Below are 20783 nucleotides of genomic sequence, written 5' to 3'. Positions count from 1 at the left end.
AAACATTGGTTCAAAACAGGACCAGTGATGGATTAGGATGTCTCGCAGGAAGAAAGAGGAGGGACAGACAGAGTGAAAGGACTATGTATTGGTTATGGACACTATGGAAGGACTATGTTGTTGGACACCTCCCTTGGTGTTATGGGAGTTGATGTTTTCTTTGTTCATTTGCTACTTTTAATGCATTCAAAGATTTTTATAAATAAGTCTTTCTGGCCACTATGAGATTTATATGTTAATAAAGTGGAGAAAGACTAAAGCATAATCCTCACCTCCGTGTCCTTAATAGAATTGAGACTTACCTTTACGGTGCTAGGCAAATTTCTATTCTGGAATTATATTTTTATCCTATTAAGTCCAGCCATATTGCCAGAGTCAAGAAGTAGAGTTTTTGGCTGCATCACTATTTCCTTTATGCATTGACTAGGACCTTTCATGCTAAGGGCGGATATTTATTTCTGATAATAGCCTTGGCAGATAGTGGTCCAGTGAGCTTGTTTTACGACTATTCCCCTTGAAACCTGTTTCTGAGGTTGTTGGTTGGCAGGATCTTGGCGAATCTGCCTCCAGTGAACTTGTATATCAAATGTTACTAGTGTCAAGTTGTCCATTTTGCCTTTTGCGGCCATCAAAAGGTTGGCTGGGCCACACACTTAATTTAACCACAAAAGGACACTCGATGTTAGGGGGTGGGATATATTGGCTTTTGATGCTTCTAAATGCTTATACACCAGTTTGCAATTTCACCCCAATGAAAGTACACTTGGATGACATTCTTGTGATTATGTTAGATGTGCACATGTAATTCTTATTGGTAGCAGGAAAAGCTACAATTAGCTTTGATTTACTTCAACCATAAGACATATATATGTTAAACACACAAGGGCGAGTAATTTTTTTTAATAAAGAATGGATAGTAAAATGCCTAAGGAACGTTTTATCTTCCAAGCCCGGCACTGTATTGCACTTCTTTATAGGTGGATGTGCACGTGTGATTAAACCAATGGCAACTCTACAAATTACCCAATAGCTGAAATGGGCTGACCCTTCGCCCCATTCTATAACCTCTTGTGGCTGGAACCAAAATGTGAATGACATTTTAAAGGGATAAAGGCTGACCCAATCATCCCTCCCCTGCTAGGTTCAAATATATGTAATTTGTGTTTTGTTTTTTAATTATTTGAAGTTATTAGATACAATTTTAAAAAGCTAAAGCGGTCTATTGTCCAGCCCTAAAAATGGCAGAATCCCTGGTTCCTCATCATGTAAGGCCCGACCGAACCAGTGCCTCAAGCTCAGAGCCACTGAAAGCGAAAGCAGGCCTGCAGCCGCCCGGCAAGAAACCCCCGACCTGACAGAGAAGCGTAGGTTACCCTTGAGTTGGCAGCTTGTGCTGCTGTCTGTGGCGCCGCGGTGCTGCTGCTGTCAGCTCTCCGGCCTCTGGGTGGAGCCCGCCCGGCCTCAGCTGCTGACGCGCCAGGAAACCCTCCGAGCAGACACACACACCGCCTCGCGAGCGGCCCGGGATCCAGGAAGGGGGCAGGCGGAACTCGAAACACCAGGGCACGAGCGAGCGGGCGGGCTGCTGCAGCCGGACACACGGGTCGGCGCCTCGTTGGTAAGTGATATACAGACTTATATATTACTTGTGTTGTATGCTGCGCTGCTAGAGGACAGGTTTGCGTTTGAAAGCGGCGTTGCTACTGACAGACGCCTGGTCACACGAGCAACGATCACAGTGTTTTGTTTCCATGAGCGAGGTACGGGGTGGGGGTGTTTTGCTCTCACAACTTACAAACTGCACCACGCACAGCCCTGCTCACTTCCTTCACGTTTTATAGGCGTTTTGTAGCGCACTGAAACAAGCTTGTTAAAGTCTTTTTAAAGCTCGGTGCTGGAGTTCATTTTATTGACTTTGAGACGTTTCTTGCAGTCCGCATTTTTTTACGTTTAAAGAAGGCAGGAAGAGGTTGTTCTGTAAACACAGCTTGTCTCAAAAGTGGATGCTTGAGGAAACTCGACTACTTTAAAGAGCAAGACGGGCGGCGGTACATTTAAAAAAAAAAAAGGTGTTTATTTCTAAACTGGAAAAGTTTGACTAAGAGGCGGCAACACAATTAGATAACTGTTTATGTTGTGCACGAAGATAGCTCTAGTGTGTAAGTCTGCCCACCGTCTTATCTGAGTTTACATTTACTCATGCTTATCAGTTCGCTGACCACAGCTAAGATGTAGAAGGCTAGGTACATATTGATGTTTAGAACTGTTAACTGGTAGCACAATCGGTGCCAAAGGTTGTGGTATTTCGGGGGTCTAGGAGCTTAGCAGTATATGTGTTTTATCTTTGCTCCTCCAAGCAGGCCCTACTCTTATAATCACTGGTTCCGAGACACACACATCGTAGCTGGCATCAGCAGTGACCGCACTACATCCCTTTTTGACTTAATCAAACCACTATAGCCCAATGCAGTGACAAGTCTTTCCCAAGGCCTGACATTTCTGAGTTGAGATTAGATACTGTAAAGTGGTGTGTGCAGAGTGTCAGGAATGTAATCAATGTCAAGAGATTCTTCATCGATCAGCTCTTCACAATCCGTATCTTCTCTGAGACAGAAAACCACGGAGAGCGCCTTTCAGCTATCTGGAGAATGATGAATTCTATGTCACTGGGTGTCTTTGTCTCTTGTCCGTGATCATGGAACCATGACCATATATCACAGTTATTCGTTAGGACCAAAAATAGCACTTCATCTGTATGTGGTCAACATTGAGTCCCATTGCATGTCACCCTGGCTCCATGCTTTGGGCTAGACACTCCTTACACACTCCATTATTTTCTTTTTCGTACGATTCTAATCGTTCTTCACTTCTTCTAATGAAGAGGGTGGATAAGTTGTCCCATGAGTGATCCTGGTGTGAATCTTCAACCCAAAGAATAGTTCTGGTGGGGATTTGCCCATAGAGCTATGTGGCATATCACAATACTCTCTTACTGACTGGCAATGTGAAGATTGTGTTTATTTTTGTGCTTTCATGGCCTTTAATTAGGCCGAATAAAGTTGTTTCGATGATGATGACTGGCAGAGTATTTGTAAAATCAGTTTTGAAATCTGTCTGCCTTTTTAGGTCTCGCCTACAGACATTTGTTAGCTGTTTGTTGCAGAAGACCTATAATTTCCAAACTGTGTGTCCTGACACAGTACTGTGTCGCCTGCAAATGGTGGGTGTGTCGCAGGCACTTAGCACATAAGTGCTGCTAATTAAGAGGCATTCCTAGACACTCTGCTCTATGCTCTTTTAAAGACCTGTGAAGTGCTCGGGTGTGGCTGTGTGTATGCCCGGGAAGCTGGGGAGAGGTGACAGAGGGTGACAGACAGAGGGAGACGGAGGGAGGAAGACAGAGGGAGGGAAACAGAGAGAGAGGGAGACAGAGGGAGGGAGGCAGAGGGTGTCAGACAGAGGGAGGAGGGCATTGGCAGGATGGAGACAGAGGGAGGGAAACAGAGGGAGGGAAACAGTGGGAGGGAGACAGAGGGAGGGAAACAGAGACAGACAGAGTGATGGAGGCAGAGAGAGGGAGACAGAGGGAGGGAGTTAAGGGAGACAGAGAGGGAGGCAGATGGTGACAGACAGAGGGAGGAGGGCGACAGAGGGAGGGAGACAGACAGAGGGAGGGAGAAAGAGAGAGAGGGAAACCGTGGAGACAGAGACAGAGACAGAGGGAGGTAGTATGGGATAGCCAGAGGGAGGGAGAGGGAGACAGATCGAGGGAGTCAGAGGGAGGGAGACGGAGAGACAGGGAGACAGAGAGAGAGGGCGGCAGCGAGGGAGACAGAGAGAGAGGGAGACAGAGGGACGGAGACAGAGGGACGGAGACAGAGGGACGGAGACAGAGGGAGGGAGACAGAGGGAGGGAGACAGAGGGAGGGAGACGGAGGGAGGGAGACGGAGGGAGGGAGACGGAGGGAGGGAGAGGGAAAGAGGGAGAAAGAGGGAGGGAGGGAGAGGGAGAGACAGAGGGAGACAGACAGAGTGAGTGAGATAGAGGGAGAGAAAGAGAGAGGGAGGGAGACAGAGAGAGAGAGAGAGAGACAGAGGAAGGTAGGGAGACTGAGACAGACCTAGAGACAGATAGAGACAGAGAAAGATAGAGGCAGAGACAGGGACAAGGGCAGACGTATAGAGGCAGAGACAGACGGAGAGATGGAGGCAGAGACAGGGACAAACAGATAGAGGCAGAGACTGAGACAGGCAGAGACAGAGGCAGAGACACAGAGAGGGAGAGGGAGGGAGACAGGGAGAGGGAGACAGAGGGTGACAGAGGGAGAGAGCGGAAAGAGACAGAGAGAGGGAGACAGAGAGAGGGAGACAGAGAGAGGGTGGCAGAGTGAGACAGATGGAGGGAGTCAGGGGGAGACAGAGGGAAGGAGACAGACAGGTAGGTAAACAGAGACGGGAGACAGAGGGAGGGAAACAGGGAGGGGGAACCAGAGGGAGAGGGAGCCAGAGAGAGGGAGCCAGAGAGAGGGAGCCAGAGAGAGGGTGGGAGACAGAGGGAGGGAAAGAGGGAGGGAAAGAGAGAGAGAGAGCGAGAGAGAGGGAGAGGGAGACAGAGACAGAGACAGAGAGAGAGAGAGAGAGGGAGGGAGACACAGAGAGAGAGAGACTGAGACAGACCTAGAGACAGATACTGACAGAGACAGGAACAGACAGAGAGAGATAGAGGCAGAGACAGGGACAAGGGCAGACATATAGAGGCAGAGACAGACGGAGAGATGGAGGCAGAGACAGGGACAAACAGATAGAGGCAGAGACTGAGACAGGCAGAGGCAGAGACACAGAGAGGGGGAGGGAGACAGAGGGAGAGAGAGGGAGACAGGGGGTGACAGAGGAAAGAGACAGAGAGAGAGAGGGAGACAGAGACAGAGAGAGGGAGACCGAGGGAGGGTGGCAGAGTGAGACAGATGGAGGGAGTCAGGGGGAGACAGAGGGAAGGAGACAGACAGGTAGGGAAACAGAGACGGGAGACAGAGGGAGGGAAACAGGGAGGGGGAGACATAGGGAGAGGGAGCCAGAGAGAGGGAGCCAGAGAGAGGGAGCCAGAGAGAGGGTGGGAGACAGAGGGAGGGAAAGAGGGAGGGAAAGAGAGAGAGAGAGCGAGAGAGAGAGAGAGGGAGACAGAGAGAGAGAGAGAGAGAGAGAGAGAGAGAGGGAGGGAGACACAGAGAGAGAGAGACTGAGACAGACCTAGAGACAGATACAGACAGAGACAGGAACAGACAGAGAGAGATAGAGGCAGAGACAGGGACAAGGGCAGACATATAGAGGCAGAGACAGACGGAGAGATGGAGGCAGAGACAGGGACAAACAGATAGAGGCAGAGACTGAGACAGGCAGAGGCAGAGACACAGAGAGGGGGAGGGAGACAGAGGGAGAGAGAGGGAGACAGGGGGTGACAGAGGAAAGAGACAGAGAGAGGGAGACAGAGACAGAGAGAGGGAGACAGAGGGAGGGTGGCAGAGTGAGACAGATGGAGGGAGTCAGGGGGAGACAGAGGGAAGGAGACAGACAGGTAGGGAAACAGAGACGGGAGACAGAGGGAGGGAAACAGGGAGGGGGAGACATAGGGAGAGGGAGCCAGAGAGAGGGAGCCAGAGAGAGGGAGCCAGAGAGAGGGAGCCAGAGAGAGGGAGAGAGACAGAGAGAGACAGAGGGTGGGCGACAGAGGGTGGGCGACAGAGGGTGGGCCACAGAGGGTGGGGAGCAGAGGGAGGGGAGCAGAGGGAGGGGAGCAGAGGAGACAGAGGGACAGAGGGAGGGAGACAGACAGAAGGAGACCATTTGCTCACTTTTGCTTCAAAATTTTCTTCTGGGAGAGAACCCCCCTCCGAGTCACCCTTAGGTGGTTCGGGCTCGCTCGCTCGCTACACTGCCTTACTGTGTCACAAAATGATGCATCTCCAAAAAGTGTGTCACCACATGAAAAGTTTGGAAAGCTGTGGTGTACAATAACAATACTTACCGTGGACTTTAGATGAGCCTGTTGCTTATCATTGGTTGACTTTATTGCCAGTATAATTTGCTTGTTTCTTATTCAAGGCCTTCCTTCCTCTTCATGTTTCTTCCTAGAAGCATTGCCTGATTTCCATCCTTTTGAGTGGGTGATTTGTATCCTTTCATAGCTCATGTCAAGGAACTACTTTTTTCTTTTTCTTTGAGCACTCCACAGGAACATGTGTTTTCATGCTCTTTCCCCCGTTCTTTGTCTTCCCTCATCACATCCTCATTGTTCGAGCGCTGTTTCCATGCCTCCCAACTCATTTATAAAAGCAGAGCAGCAGGTATATCTTTAGTAGGGTATGATTTAACAGCAGACTTTATTGAGTTGGCTTTGGTTTATCTCCTGCATTTCACATGTTGCATCAAAACCCAGGTATTGGAACACAAAGTCAGCATTTACGGCACTGGGAGATTGGTGTACTCCTGATCTGAGCTGGCATTTGAGGCAGAAGCTGTACTTGGAGTCACTGGAAAAGAGATGTCTCTTTTGTTGGAGGCCCATAATTCTGCTTTTTAGGCTGCTGCTGAGCACCAAATGGCTCTAGCATTTGTTTCAGTCCAGAGGAAAGTAAATTAGGCTTTGCAAAGTATTTTCTATTACATTTCAACTTAGTCTTTTTAAATTCTGTTCAGGGTTTCCTGCATAAAAAGTAAAAGTTGAAGAATAAACTGTATCAGTTATTAAGATTGAAAATATTGAAGTAAACACACTGTTTTGGGATGCCTTAATTTATGTTTTCTTTTCATTGAAATGTTTTTCATTTTACTTTTTTTTTAACAATGCTTCACAAATGAGCATTGGTGAAGCCAATAGTTTGGTACTCTCGTTATAAAGGAACTACCTATTGGTTTTCCAGTTATTGTTAGGTGTTGCTATAGGCAGCTATATTTGTACTAACAGATTTAGTTGTCTGTTGCGAGATCTCATGTTTTTCATTTTACAAAAAATACAAACAAGTGTATGGAGATATGCATAGAGCGCGAGATAAAAGGCTTTGGGTCATCCTCCTTCAGGCTTTGGCTTCTTTATTTTTCTGTGTTAGTCATCGATTGTATGGGGTATCTGTCAAGCCGGTAGCATTTTGTGGTTGATTACATTTTGACAGTGGTTTTACATACAGGCAATATCTACTAACGACGCCACGTTTTTAGTTTTTACTTGCACCCCATTATTATGTGACGCAGTGGTGAGGAAATGTCCTCACACGTAACTCACACGTTTTGAAAGTTTCCCTTTTTAGGTCTCGGCCTGCGTAGGCTGCGCTTGCGCTGTCTCGCTGGCGAGATTTTATGTTTTCCAGAGTGGGGGCTTAAACCCGCCCCTCTTCTCCATTGGCTGGCTTCCTACACGGAGGCCAGCCATTGGAGAAGAGGGGCGTCTGTCCATTTAAGCCCTGTCTTTTTCGGATTGAGGGGCGTGTTTTTTTAGGTTCTTTCTCTCCTCTTCCCATTGGCTGGAATTTTACATTCCAGCCAATGGGAAGATGAGAGAAAGAAAAACACGCCCCCGAATCCGAAAATCACGGGCCGTTTTGGAGATCCATTTCTGGCCTGCAAGGGGCGGTGCAGCGACTACTGGCTCCGACTGAGGGGTTTATTCTCAGCCGTTCCCGGCTCGTGGATGTCCCTCCACCCTCACATCCCCGGACCCGCCATGGAGCGCTCTTTGGTGTTAATCTCCTCCATCTGGCTGGAGTTGGACTGAGAGCCCGACGTGGACGCCTGCCTGTCCCTGTCGCCGAGGAGAGCGCCGTTGGACTGGGAATGGTGGTGCCCGTGCGGGTGCATGCCATTCAAAGGGCCCATCATGCCGCCCCCGGGGGCCCGTGTCCTCTGCCCAGGTAGTCTTTGCTCCTGGAGAGCATGGCGGCATGCTGCCCGAAGCCATTGGGGGAGAGCATCTTGTCGTTGGCCAGGTGCCCGCCGGGGCTGTAGGAGACGCCTGCCTGCTGTGCAAGCCCCATATCAGCTCCCCGGCCTGGGAGTGGGACACGCTGTGCCGGTTGCCCAGGTTTTCCATTGTAAGTTCCATGGCGCGGAGGTGGCTGGCTCTTCTCCTCGGCTTCCCAGGTTATTTCGGATTCAGAGCGGGTGCATCGGTTCCAGCGCCGGGCACTCAATCCAGCATGATTTGACGAGGTTCCGCCGTGCCCGGGGCTCTGGTCCTGGAAGTCGCCCTGCTGCCGGCGGCTCCTGCGGACTCTCTCCCGGTCTGTGCGCCTACAGTAGCGGGGCTCAACCCAGTGCCGGCGCGGCGGGGTTGCTGCTGCTGGACGGCTGCACATTGCATGAATCCCAGCCCCACAGCCAGCCTGCGCCTCACAAGCAGCCGCGCCTTACGTCAGCAGCTCGCAGCTCAGCCGGCACCCATGCACCTTCCGTCTCACCCTCCCGCCTCCCACACCCCCTCTTTCGCTCTCAGTCTCTCTCCCTGTCGCCACTCTTGCCCCCCGCCCCCCTCCCACTTCACTTTAATCGCGTCCCGTTGTTGTGTTTCCCTGCCTTTCTCAGCTCCTTCCAACCCCAAATGGGCGCCTATCTCCACTCACACAGCTCCTTTAGTTCCAGCTCCGTTTGCAAGCATCCAGTTGAGATTGGCCATCTTTCTCCTGTTTCCTCTTTTTACCGCTCTTGCTTATTTTCGTGCCGGTGCAGCCTATATAATTTCACCTTCCGTCCAACGGGCGCAAGTGTCTGTGAGAGGAGATCCACCGGGACATGCTGGTGACTGGGGAATACGAGGCAAGCGAACAGCCCGGGGTTAAGACCCACTTGACCGATGGGGTGGAGTGTTCTAGGTTCACGCAGAATTAGTTAATCGGACTCCGGAATGTGTATCTCAAATCGAGTGACAAGTTGTGGACGACTGAACGCAACTGAGCCCATGGTATAATGCTTCAGGAGGCCGAGAAAGCCTCAACTCACATATCTGATTATTGTCAAATGCTTTTCTATCCTCAGTCAGGGCTAACGAGCAGCTGGAGGGTCGAAGGGTTGAAATCAACAAGGGAAGAAGATATAGGTTTCTTAACTTCAACCTTATGATAACACCGGACTTTCTGTCCTTGCAAAGTTGACGTTCTTTGCATAAATAACCATTCCAAGAATATGTAAGTCTTCCAAGTGTTGCCTCTGTTCCCTGGTTGTGATCGTTTTTTCTTGCCTCTGTTCCCTGGTTGTGCCCGTTTTTTCTTGCCTCTGTTCCCTGGTTGTGATCGTTTTTTCTTGCCTCTGTTCTCTGTTGTGCTCGCTTTTCTTGTCTCTGTTCCCTGGTTGTAATCGCTTTCCTTGCCTCTGTTCCCTTGGGCGTTACTGGGCAGAGGTGGGCGTGTGGTGAGGGGCAGTGGGTGCCCAGGGCATGGACGCCAGCGCACCGGCTGACCAGGACTGAGGGAAGCAAAGGGTGAGCTCTAGGAGTTGGTGGGGGCCTTGAATAACCCATTTGTAAATAAGGAGAGTCCCCGGGGTGAGGGTGGCTGTGTGTGTGTCTCTGTGGCTCTGTGTGTGTGTGTGTGGCTGTGTGGCTCTGTCTGTGTGTGTGGCTCTGTGTGTGTGTGTGTGTGGCTCTGTGTGTGTGTGTGTGGTTCTGTGTGTGTGTGTGTGGCTCTGTGTGTGTGGCTCTGTGTGTGTGTGTGGCTCTGTGTGTGTGTGTGGCTCTGTGTGTGTGTGTGTGGCTCTGTGTGTGTGTGGCTCTGTGTGTGTGGCTCTGTGTGTGTGTGTGGGTGGCTCTGTGTGTGTGTGTGTGGCTCTGTGTGTGTGTGGCTCTGTGTCTGTGTGTGGCTCTGTGTGTGTGTGTGGCTCTGTGTGTGTGTGTGTGTTGCTCTGTGTGTGTGTGTGTGTGTGTGTGGCTCTGTGTGTGTATGTGTGTGGCTCTGTGTGTGTGGCTCTGTGTGTGTGGCTCTGTGTGTGTGGCTCTGTGTGTGTGGCTCTGTGTGTGTGGCTCTGTGTGTGTGGCTCTGTGTGTGTGGCTCTGTGTGTGTGGCTCTGTGTGTGTGGCTCTGTGTGTGTGGCTCTGTGTGTGAGGCTCTCTGTGTGTGTGTGTGTGTGTGTGTGTGTGTGGCTCTGTGTGTGAGGGGGCTCTCTGTGTGTGTGGCTCTCTGTGTGTGTGGCTCTCTCTGTATGTATGTGTGTGTGGCTCTCTCTGTGTGTGGCTCTGTGTGTGTATGTGTGTGTGGCTCTGTGTGTGTGGCTCTGTGTGTGTGGCTCTGTGTGTGTGGCTCTGTGTGTGTGGCTCTGTGTGTGTGGCTCTGTGTGTGTGGCTCTGTGTGTGTGTGACTCTGTGTGTGTGTGTGACTCTGTGTGTGTGTGTGACTCTGTGTGTGTGTGTGACTCTGTGTGTGTGTGACTCTGTGTGTGTGTGACTCTGTGTGTGTGTGTGACTCTGTGTGTGTGTGTGACTCTGTGTGTGTGTGTGACTCTGTGTGTGTGTGTGACTCTGTGTGTGTGTGTGACTCTGTGTGTGTGTGACTCTGTGTGTGTGTGTGTGACTCTGTGTGTGTGTGACTCTGTGTGTGTGTGTGACTCTGTGTGTGTGTGTGACTCTGTGTGTGTGGCTCTGTGTGTGTGTGTGGCTCTGTGTGTGTGTGTGTGTGTGTGTGGCTCTGTGTGTGTGTGTGTGTGGCTCTGTGTGTGTGTGTGGCTCTGTTTGTGTGGCTCTGTATGTGTGTGTGGGTCTCTGTGTGTGTGTGTGGGTCTCTGTGTGTGTGTGTGGGGCTCTGTGTGTGTGTGGGGCTCTGTGTGTGTGTGGGGCTCTGTGTGTGTGTGGGGCTCTGTGTGTGTGTGGGGGGCTCTGTGTGTGTGTGGGGGGCTCTTTGTGTGTGTGTGTGGGGCTCTTTGTGTGTGTGTGGGGCTCTTTGTGTGTGTGTGGGGCTCTTTGTGTGTGTGTGGGGCTCTGTGTGTGTGTGGTGCTCTGTGTGTGTGTGTGGCGCTCTGTGTGTGTGTGTGTGTGGGGGGACTCTGTGGGTGTGTGGCGCTCTGTGGGTGTGTGGCGCTCTGTGTGTGTGTGGCGCTCTGTGTGTGTGTGTGGCGCTCTGTGTGTGTGTGTGGCGCTGTGTGTGTGTGGCGCTCTGTGTGTGTGTGTGTGGCGCTCTGTGTGTGTGTGTGTGTGGCGCTCTGTGTGTGTGGCGCTCTGTGTGTGTGGTGCTCTGTGTGTGTGTGTGGCGCTCTGTGTCTGTGTGTGTGTGGCGCTGTGTGTGTATATGTGGCGCTCTGTGTGTGTGACGAGCTGTGTGTGTGTGTGGCTCTGGCTCTGTGTGTGTATGGCTCTGTGTGTGTATGGCTCTGTGTGTGTATGGCTCTGTGTGTGTATGGCTCTGTGTGTGTGTGGCTCTGTGTGTGTGTGGCTCTGTGTGTGTGTGGCTCTGTCTGTGTGTGTGGCTCTGTCTGTGTGTGGGGGGGCTCTGTGTGTGGTGCTCTGTGTGTGTGTGGCGCTCTGTGTGTGTGTGGGGGGGACTCTGTGTGTGGGGCTCTGTGTGTGTGTGTGGGGCTCTGTGTGTGTGTGTGGGGCTCTGTGTGTGTGTGTGGGGCTCTGTGTGTGTGTGTGTGGGGCTCTGTGTGTGTGTGTGGGGCTGTGTGTGTGTGTGTGGGGCTCTGTGTGTGTGTGTGGCGCTCTGTGTGTGTGTGTGGCGCTCTGTGTGTGTGTGTGGCGCTCTGTGTGTGTGTGTGGCGCTCTGTGTGTGTGTGGCGCTCTGTGTGTGTGTGGCGCTCTGTGTGTGTCGCTCTGTGTGTGTGTGTGGCGCTCTATGTGTCTGTGTGTGGCGCTGTGTGTGTGTGTGTATATGTGGCGCTCTGTGTGTGACGCGCTGTGTGTGTGTGGCTCTGTCTGTGTGTGTGTGTGTATGGCTCTGTCTGTGTGTGTGTATGGCTCTGTCTGTGTGTGTGTATGGCTCTGTCTGTGTGTGTGTGGCTCTGTCTGTGTGTGTCTATCTCTGTGTGTGTTGGGGGCTCTGTGTGTGTGTGTGGCGCTCTGTGTGTGTGTGTGGCGCTCTGTGTGTGTGTGTGTGGGGGGGACTCTGTGTGTGGGGCTCTGTGGGTGTGTGGCGCTTTGTGTGTGGCGCTCTGTGTGGCGCTCTGTGTGTGGCGCTCTGTGTGTGGCGCTCTGTGTGTGGCGCTCTGTGTGTGGGGGGGACTGTTTGTGTGTGTGGGGCTCTGTGGGTATGTGGGGCTCTGTGGGTGTGTGGGGCTCTGTGTGTGTGGTGCTCTGTGTGTGTGTGGCGCTCTGTGTGTGTGTGTGGCGCTCTGTGTGTGTGTGTGGCGCTCTGTGTGTGTGTGTGGCGCTCTGTGTGTGTGTGTGGCGCTCTGTGTGTGTGTGTGTGTGTGTGTGTGTGTGGCACTCTGTTTGTGTGTGTGTGTGTGGCGCTCTGTGTGTGTGTGTGGCGCTCTGTGTGTGTGTGTGGCGCTCTGTGTGTGTGTGTGGCGCTCTGTGTGTGTGTGTGACGAGCTGTGTGTGTGTGACGAGCTGTGTGTGTGTGTGGCTCTGGCTCTGTGTGTGTATGGCTCTGTGTGTATGGCTCTGTGTGTGTATGGCTCTGTGTGTGTATGGCTCTGTGTGTGTATGGCTCTGTGTGTGTGTGGCTCTGTGTGTGTGTGGCTCTGTGTGTGTGTGCTCTGTCTGTGTGTGTGGCTCTGTCTGTGTGTGGGGGGGCTCTGTGTGTGGTGCTCTGTGTGTGTGTGGCGCTCTGTGTGTGTGTGGGGGGGACTGTGTGTGTGTGTGGGGCTCTGTGTGTGTGTGTGGGGCTCTGTGTGTGTGTGTGGGGCTCTGTGTGTGTGTGTGGGGCTCTGTGTGTGTGTGTGGGGCTCTGTGTGTGTGTGTGTGGGGCTCTGTGTGTGTGTGTGTGGGGCTCTGTGTGTGTGTGTGGGGCTCTGTGTGTGTGTGTGGGGCTCTGTGTGTGTGTGTGGGGCTCTGTGTGTGTGTGTGGCGCTCTGTGTGTGTGTGTGTGTGGGGCTCTGTGTGTGTGTGTGGCGCTCTGTGTGTGTGTGTGGCGCTCTGTGTGTGTGTGTGGCGCTCTGTGTGTGTGTGTGGCGCTCTGTGTGGCGCTCTGTGTGTGTGTGTGGCGCTCTGTGTGTGTGTGTGTGGCGCTCTGTATGTGTCGCTCTGTGTGTGTGTGTGGCGCTCTATGTGTCTGTGTGTGGCGCTCTATGTGTCTGTGTGTGGCGCTGTGTGTGGCGCTGTGTGTGTGTGTATATGTGGCGCTCTGTGTGTGACGCGCTGTGTGTGTGTGGCTCTGTCTGTGTGTGTGTGTGTATGGCTCTGTCTGTGTGTGTGTATGGCTCTGTCTGTGTGTGTGTATGGCTCTGTCTGTGTGTGTGTGGCTCTGTCTGTGTGTGTCTATCTCTGTGTGTGTTGGGGGGCTCTGTGTGTGTGTGTGGCGCTCTGTGTGTGTGTGTGGCGCTCTGTGTGTGTGTGTGTGGGGGGGACTCTGTGTGTGGGGCTCTGTGGGTGTGTGGCGCTCTGTGTGTGGCGCTCTGTGTGTGGCGCTCTGTGTGTGGCGCTCTGTGTGTGGCGCTCTGTGTGTGGCGCTCTGTGTGTGGGGGGGACTGTTTGTGTGTGTGGGGCTCTGTGGGTGTGTGGGGCTCTGTGTGTGTGGTGCTCTGTGTGTGTGTGTGGCGCTCTGTGTGTGTGTGTGGCGCTCTGTGTGTGTGTGTGTGGCGCTCTGTGTGTGTGGCGCTCTGTGTGTGTGTGTGGCGCTCTGTGTGTGTGTGTGTGTGTGGCGCTCTGTGTGTGTGTGTGGCACTCTGTGTGTGTGTGTGGCGCTCTGTGTGTGTGTGTGGCGCTCTGTGTGTGTGTGTGGCGCTCTGTGTGTGTGTGTGTGGGGCTCTGTGTGTGTGTGTGGGGCTCTGTGTGTGTGTGTGGCGCTCTGTGTGTGTGTGTGGCGCTCTGTGTGTGTGTATATGTGGCGCTCTGTGTGTGTGACGCGCTGTGTGTGTGTGGCTCTGTCTGTGTGTGTGTGTGTGGCTCTGTCTGTGTGTGTGTGTATGGCTCTGTCTGTGTGTGTGTGTATGGGTGTGTGTATGGCTCTGTCTGTGTGTGTATGGCTCTGTCTGTGTGTGTGTGGCTCTGTCTGTGTGTGTGTCTCTGTGTGTGTGTGTGTGTGTGTGTGTGTGGCTCTGTGTGTGGGTGCAAATGCAATAGGTCTTGCATTTGCGAGAAATTAAGCTATTGGCATTGCAAATGACAATGCCATTTATTTATGTTTTAAAAACAAAAATAATATCATGAGCAATGCCAATAGCTCTAAATTTAACAAAGACGAGACCATTGCATTGTAAATGCTTGTTTTAAAGGACCTCAGTTGCCCATGACATTTTGGTTGCCACACTTTAAAATGAATCACTCTTTATTGCAAGGTGGCTGCCAAGCTTTATAAAATGTACTCAACTGAGAAGTGCAGAGGGACGGGGAGCTACAGCGGAATCATGTGACAATACCAGTTTAATACTCTTCTACCACAAGGCGCTCAAAAATAGGACCTCGCTTTCAAGTGAAAGGTTCCCGCCAGTAAGGTAGTGTCTAATATTAAGGAGGTTTTGGTACCTGCCGTAGCATCTGCTGCTCTTGGTCTACTACCTGGTATTGTATTAATATTCAAATGTTTTAGGCAACAGTGTGACTGCAGATTCTCCATTGTGCCCTGTGCTGGCTTTGTTCGCTTCCATTCATTAGTGAAAGTCAAATGAGTGACATGTGAACTCCACAGGCCTGCATCCACCGCACCTGTTACATTCATTTATAGGGTAAGGCTTCCTCTGACTAGCACAGAAGAGATTACCCTGTCAAGGGAAGGCCAGGCTTCTTCAGAATCGGAGACTGTCACTTCAGCTGAAGTGGCAGAACATTAGTACATTGTTTGTCTCACTTGTTCTCATTGTTAAAGATGACTTGTTACAGGTGTCAATAAAAATAGATGAGTCATGATGCACATTAGGGCTAGGTAACAAAATAATCTATGCTTCCTTAATGCTGTGCCTTTCCAGAATATTTCCATCTCTGATATATTCCTGGATTTAGTCTTTTATATATTGAATGCAGTGACAGTAAGATTCTATGTTATCAACCGAGATAGAAAATGTTATGTAAAAGAGACTTATGCATTTTCCCTATCCAAGATGATGGCAACTCGATGTGAGATTTTACATCTCGAATAGAACAAATATAAACTGGTTAGTTGTCGTCAATTTTGAACATTTAATATATTAAGCCACTTTCCATGAAGATCCTTGCTTTCCAATGTTGCTTTACGTTTGCTTGCATCTCAGTATGCATGAAGGTAGTTTCTTCTACGATCATCTCTGGACCAGTGTTTCTTCACTCCAGGGTTTGGAGTATTTTCGTCAATTGTGGTTTTCGCCTATGAGTTCCTTACCAGTTTATGAAAGGATATAGGTGCTTCTACTTGGACAGTATCATGTTAGTGGATGCTGACTGATCCGTTCTTGTTGAGATGAACTGCATTTTGTTGTGACTTTACCAACTGTGACTTTGGCACGCCAGAATACAAGCCTATATGACCCCTGCTTTTTTGTTTGACAGCAACTCCCATGTGCTAATTGTCAATTAGCAATGTTTATTGTATGTTCAGGCTGTCTGTCCTAAAGTTCCCTTACTTTTGGTGTGGTGCAGTTGGAGGGCTAATGTTAGACCCAGTGTTTCTTGCGCTCTCTTATTCCCCTGTTCTCTCTTATTCCCCTGTCCACAACCCTTCCACAGCTCAATGTGGCATATATTTTTTCCTAATGAGTTAGCTGAGGTTGTCTTCCAAGCCCATTAGGCGGCTCGCTGCCTTTTTCTTAGTTTGTTGCACCATTATGGTCATATTTTCTGCCCATTTGAGTAATTACCTTTTCATTTTGCGACCTGTGGTGCACTAGTGGATCTCCATGCCATGGCCAGATTTGCAAATCTGCTGTCAACCTTTGTGTTTTTTAGCAGGCACAACCCGGGTCACCTGTTGAGTGCATGTTCTCTTAGTTGTGCTTTGTTATGAATGATCTCGTCGGTACCCAAATAGACTCGCTCAGCTGCAGAACATGTGCGTTAAATCCACTTGTTGAGCATGACACCTGGTATTTTGTCATGCATTGACGAATACATCCTGTGTAATCGATTTGGTGTTTGATAATTGTGGTGCAATAAGTTATATTGTTTCAAATTAATCCTGGAGTTACGCGGCACTGTCATCGGATAACCCAACCAATGTTTCCTCTATTTCTTTTTCAACTTGTGTGTGGCAATAGAATGTTTATGAGTGCACTTTTTTACATCAGTTTAAGGAACTGGATATCTGTAAGTGAGCCAGTGTATGAAGCAGCAACCTGAATGCAACGACGAACCAAGCTATAAGCGACCACTTGGTGGTTGAGAGGGATGTGGCAAAGCCTGCGCTGCTGGAAACAGTTATTCTCATGAGAACTGAAACACGCTACACTGAGATCAACACAGTACAGTGCACCACTGTGGTATGGGAGAGGCTCCATAGAATGGAGCTCCTGTGTTGTACTTGCCGGAGGATCCCCTGATGTTGCATCCCCATTAAATTAGGCTCCAGGAAACAAAGTCAGCAGCACCTGGGCATTAAGAAATAGGGCAGCCTTTATGAGGAGGGACTGTACACTACTCTGACTACGTTGACAGCCTTTGCTGCAAGCATCCCACTTAATACCTTCCTATACAATAGGCTTAAATCCATCGGAGACACATCATACCGGACCACCCGAAGGAACCACCTTGGTTCATGCCACTACAGATCACTGACTGCAGACTTCCACTAACCACTTCTAACCAAACTATACAAAGAAATATAGAAGGTAATGCCAGAACGACCCATCTCTGCCAGAGAGGGATGGGGGAGGATCTTAGAACCCCAATACCAGATACCTTGTGGGAATGCTGCTGTACACAAACGGGGGAGCCGACTTAGACCAATTCAGTTCCTTTTCCTACACTGGGTATATTACTCTCCAACAACATTATCTAACAGGGGAAAAAGTGAGACGGATACATGTGAGTGCTGTGGAGCACCCAAAGCTGGCTTTGTACATCTGGCGTGGGCATGTGGGAAAGTAAGAACATTCTGGAATGGGATAGAACACACCCTACAATGAATCTTAGACTCGCCTATTGTGATACTGGCACAAATGGCACTTATGTGATGGGTGAGAGGCATCCAGAGAGATATCAGGAAAGTTACTAAACTTACGCTGCTGGTGGCCAGGCACTTTGTGGCGATGCACTGGGGTAGAGGATGCCTTCTGACTAAACATCAATAAATAGTTGAAATGATATACTTCAACAACCAGCAAGAAATATATGCGGAACTGTGGCCTGTCCTGTCCTTGAGACATAGTGGCGCACTTCAGGTAATATCTATGAGCGGAAGCAGGGGGAGCAACTAGCATTAGCCCTGACCCACTCGCTTGAGAAGGGACATACCGGCTATATAGGGGTTGGGGAGGGAGGAACAGACCTGTGATACATTACAACTATGTGTGAATTAAGATCCTAAATGTGCTATACAATGTTGGTATGTGTTAACTTGAAAAACAACAATAAAAACAGTTAAAAAAAAGTTACTGCTTCACATGAGGTGGAAGGGAGGGGTGAGCAAAAAAGGGGCTATATATCAAGATTTTAAAAAAAAACTTCCAGCAGCGCAATTTAGTATTTCATCCGTTTTTTCCTATAGGTTGCACAATCTGAAATCCTGGTTATGGTAGGGTCACTTTACTGAAAAAGAGTTTGTTTACAGTTGATGCTTGCCCCAGCGTAGGTGACATCTGTGGATATATTTTGAAACATAAAATGTTTTTTTGATCATCACAAAAATATATATTAGACATTTGTTTTGGGCAACACTCTTTCAGAAATGAAGATCATGTGTTGGTTTTAACTATGTTAAAATAAATAGTAGACACTGCGAGAGGTACAACCACAACAGTGCAGTTACTGAAAGTGTTGGTCTGTGTGATGTAGATATATATGTAACCATGTCGGAACGATGAATAGCCACAACCGTGTTCCCAATTGCCATTATAATCATGGGGATAATTATAATAGGCCTTATCAGTATGGCATGGCTTGGATCCTGTGGCACAAGGAGCAAGGGTACATTTGCAATCACCATCTTCAGGTAAGGTTACTTAGTCAAAGCTATTCAAGGAACTAAGAGAAATAAGTGGTCTTTTATTCATACTGCACTTTTTGCAATTACAAGAATTTTCATATTTTTTTTTGTAGAAGCCATGTGGCATTTTTCTAAACCACAATACACCGAATACAACGGAATGCATATATATATATATATTACAACCCACCTGCTACCAATCTGAATACTTCTCTGATCCCAACAACCATCTCTATTTCAGTTCACTAACTCCTTAAACAACCATCACTTCAAACATAAAATGTAAATTAAGTGTGAACAAGGCTTCCTTAGCACAAATAAAATGCAATACAGAAAAATATCCATCTTGCATACTTCAAAATAGACATGGCAATCCATTTTCTTCTTTGTTATAGTGCAAATGCTTTCAGGCCAATATCGCTATCCCAAGCAGCCAGGAAAACTTAATTATTAAAGCAAATATTGATTCTTTGCTTCTGCATAACATTTGAAGAAGTTGTGCTGCTTTTATTCCATTGCTTTATTTTAGAATTTGTTAATGTCATAGTTAAGAGAAGGAACAGCTTTTCCTTCTTAAATAGACAATAGAGAAATGATTACAGTAAAGCTACCGTCATTAATACATGTGCGCACTCCGCATGCTTCTGTGCGTGGCAGTAAGCGTGAAGCTGGGTGGATTCATAGCTGTACGCAGTAGAGAGAACTGTGATCCCAGCATATTTCTCCATTTGGCATCCATTAAGTCTCTTGCACATACGTTGCACAATGTGGATGGCCACCAATCTACTCATTCTTAGTTGTAGTATTACTTATAGGACAGGGTGCTTGCGGCTTCTCTCTACCGTTTGCTCAGATCTTCTGTACTGTCCTTATTAATGTGTTGTCTGTCAAGAATTGGGGACGGGATACTTTTCTTGCATGAAATCATAGAGATCTTGCATCCTTCCCATCCCTGCTTCTGTCCATATGTGCTTTGCTTGTGCTTCTTGCAACTTAACAAAGAGTGGCATGCACCAAAGTGGCAACCCGGTAGCACATGTGCTTCTTCTGATGCAGTCATTAGCATCATTCTGTGCCAGCAGTATCTAGCCGGTTGTATCAGTATGGGACCACATTGCTCTTAGGGTACTGCAACAATATAAGGTAATTGCTATTGCCTTTCAAGACCTACCAATAAGTAACACGGTCAAGATTGCCAGGGTCACAAGGCACCGTGTCACCCATCGCAATTGGGCAGCTAGGTAATAATGTTCTAGATTGTGTGCTCTGAGCCCTTCTTGGAGGGAGGTGCAGCTTACCCAGAACATCTTGTATATTTTGCATCTCCACATTAAATCTATCTGTACTGTTTTAGCCTCTACAAAGCAGAATTTGGGAAGATTTGTTTGCATGGCAGTGAAGAAATAATGGAATCTTGGTGGTAGTACCATCTTAGAAATGACACCCAATAACCAATAGCTATCCCCTGTTCCAGAACATTACTAAGCTTCTAGTTGATTACAGGGTTTTGAGCAGATTACCCTCAAGGCAGCCTGAAACTTCGTGATATACATGTACCCTCAAGTATTTAAATGTAACTGTTTCCATCTATGTGCCAGGCTTTCTTCCCCCTTCTTATCCACCCACTTTAGAAGATAGAGACAAGACTTGTGCATATTTACTTTTAGGCCTGATATCTCTCCAAAGGTTTTAAAGATATCTGGCGTTTTTCTAAAACTGTCTCCATGTCTTTGAGATATCTCAGCACATCATCAGCGTATAATGAGCTAACATGCACGTAACCACCAGTCACCAGCCCCTTTTGTCTACTCTCTATGTGGAATATTTCAGCCATTGGCTCCAGCACATAAGCAATCTGGAGCAGGTATAAAGGTTGTCCCTGGCACTGCCTGGCTCTCTTTAAGACAAAAGCAACATTATTTTGCTAGTCCTTATACTTGTGGTTGTGGCTGGGTATAGCATATTTATCCTTGCCAAGATCCTTGGGCTCCTTACTTGTAACAATGTGAGCTGATATTCTTAATTTAAAGAATCAAAGGCATTTCCCATGTCATTGATATTGCAGGACCTCTTGTGTACAGCCTGGCCTTACATAGGACAGCCTTCTTACCTTTCCGCTGTATTCCTTTGCAGCACAAATCTTGACTGGTCTGGGTGTACCAGTACAAGCAAGAGAGGTGAAATCCAAACTTTCCCCCAATATTTTTCAGTCTAGTTGGGTGAATGGGAAATATGTAGCCATTTCCAATGGGTCGCCATTTGGCTTAGGTAGTATGGTTATTAAGGTCATTTAATTTAATTCATCATCACGCACTGGTAATTTCGTGCTTTGAACATAGGACCATGTCTAGTCTTGAGTTCAAGTCATGCATGGGATTGAAACATTATTCTGCGCCCTCTGGGTTCAATGAGTGACACCCATCTGTGAAGTTCCAGTGTTGGGTCCATACAAAAGCACTAAGGTTGTCCTTATTTTTTTCACACAAGGCTTCTGATTGTTAACATTTTATTCTGTTCAATAAATGATGACAACGTAAAATGTATTCGTGTTTTCATATTTGGTTACATTTATGTATGGTTAGAACTTTCCAGGGACTAGATAAA

General features: G+C 48.7%; 1 protein-coding gene across 3 annotated transcripts in view; it reads left to right on the top strand.

Annotated features, from left to right (window-relative positions):
• Nucleotides 1–1417: 1417 nt before the first annotated feature.
• SGK3 (serum/glucocorticoid regulated kinase family member 3) overlaps nucleotides 1418–20783 on the top strand; it is a 517133-nt gene continuing 497767 nt past the window's right edge. For 2 of the 3 annotated variants that reach the window (XM_078687207.1, XM_078687206.1), the window contains exon 1: nucleotides 1418–1618. The gene's annotated coding sequence lies outside the window, so the exon portion shown is untranslated. The remainder of the gene's footprint in view (nucleotides 1619–20783) is intronic. The other variant, XM_078687205.1, reaches the window with a different exon arrangement.

Source organism: Lissotriton helveticus, chromosome 4_1, assembly GCF_964261635.1.
Source record: "Lissotriton helveticus chromosome 4_1, aLisHel1.1, whole genome shotgun sequence".
Lineage (NCBI taxonomy): Eukaryota > Metazoa > Chordata > Amphibia > Caudata > Salamandridae > Lissotriton > Lissotriton helveticus.
The sequence above is the reverse complement of the archived record's forward strand: the minus strand, read 5'-3'. Positions and strand labels throughout refer to the sequence as shown.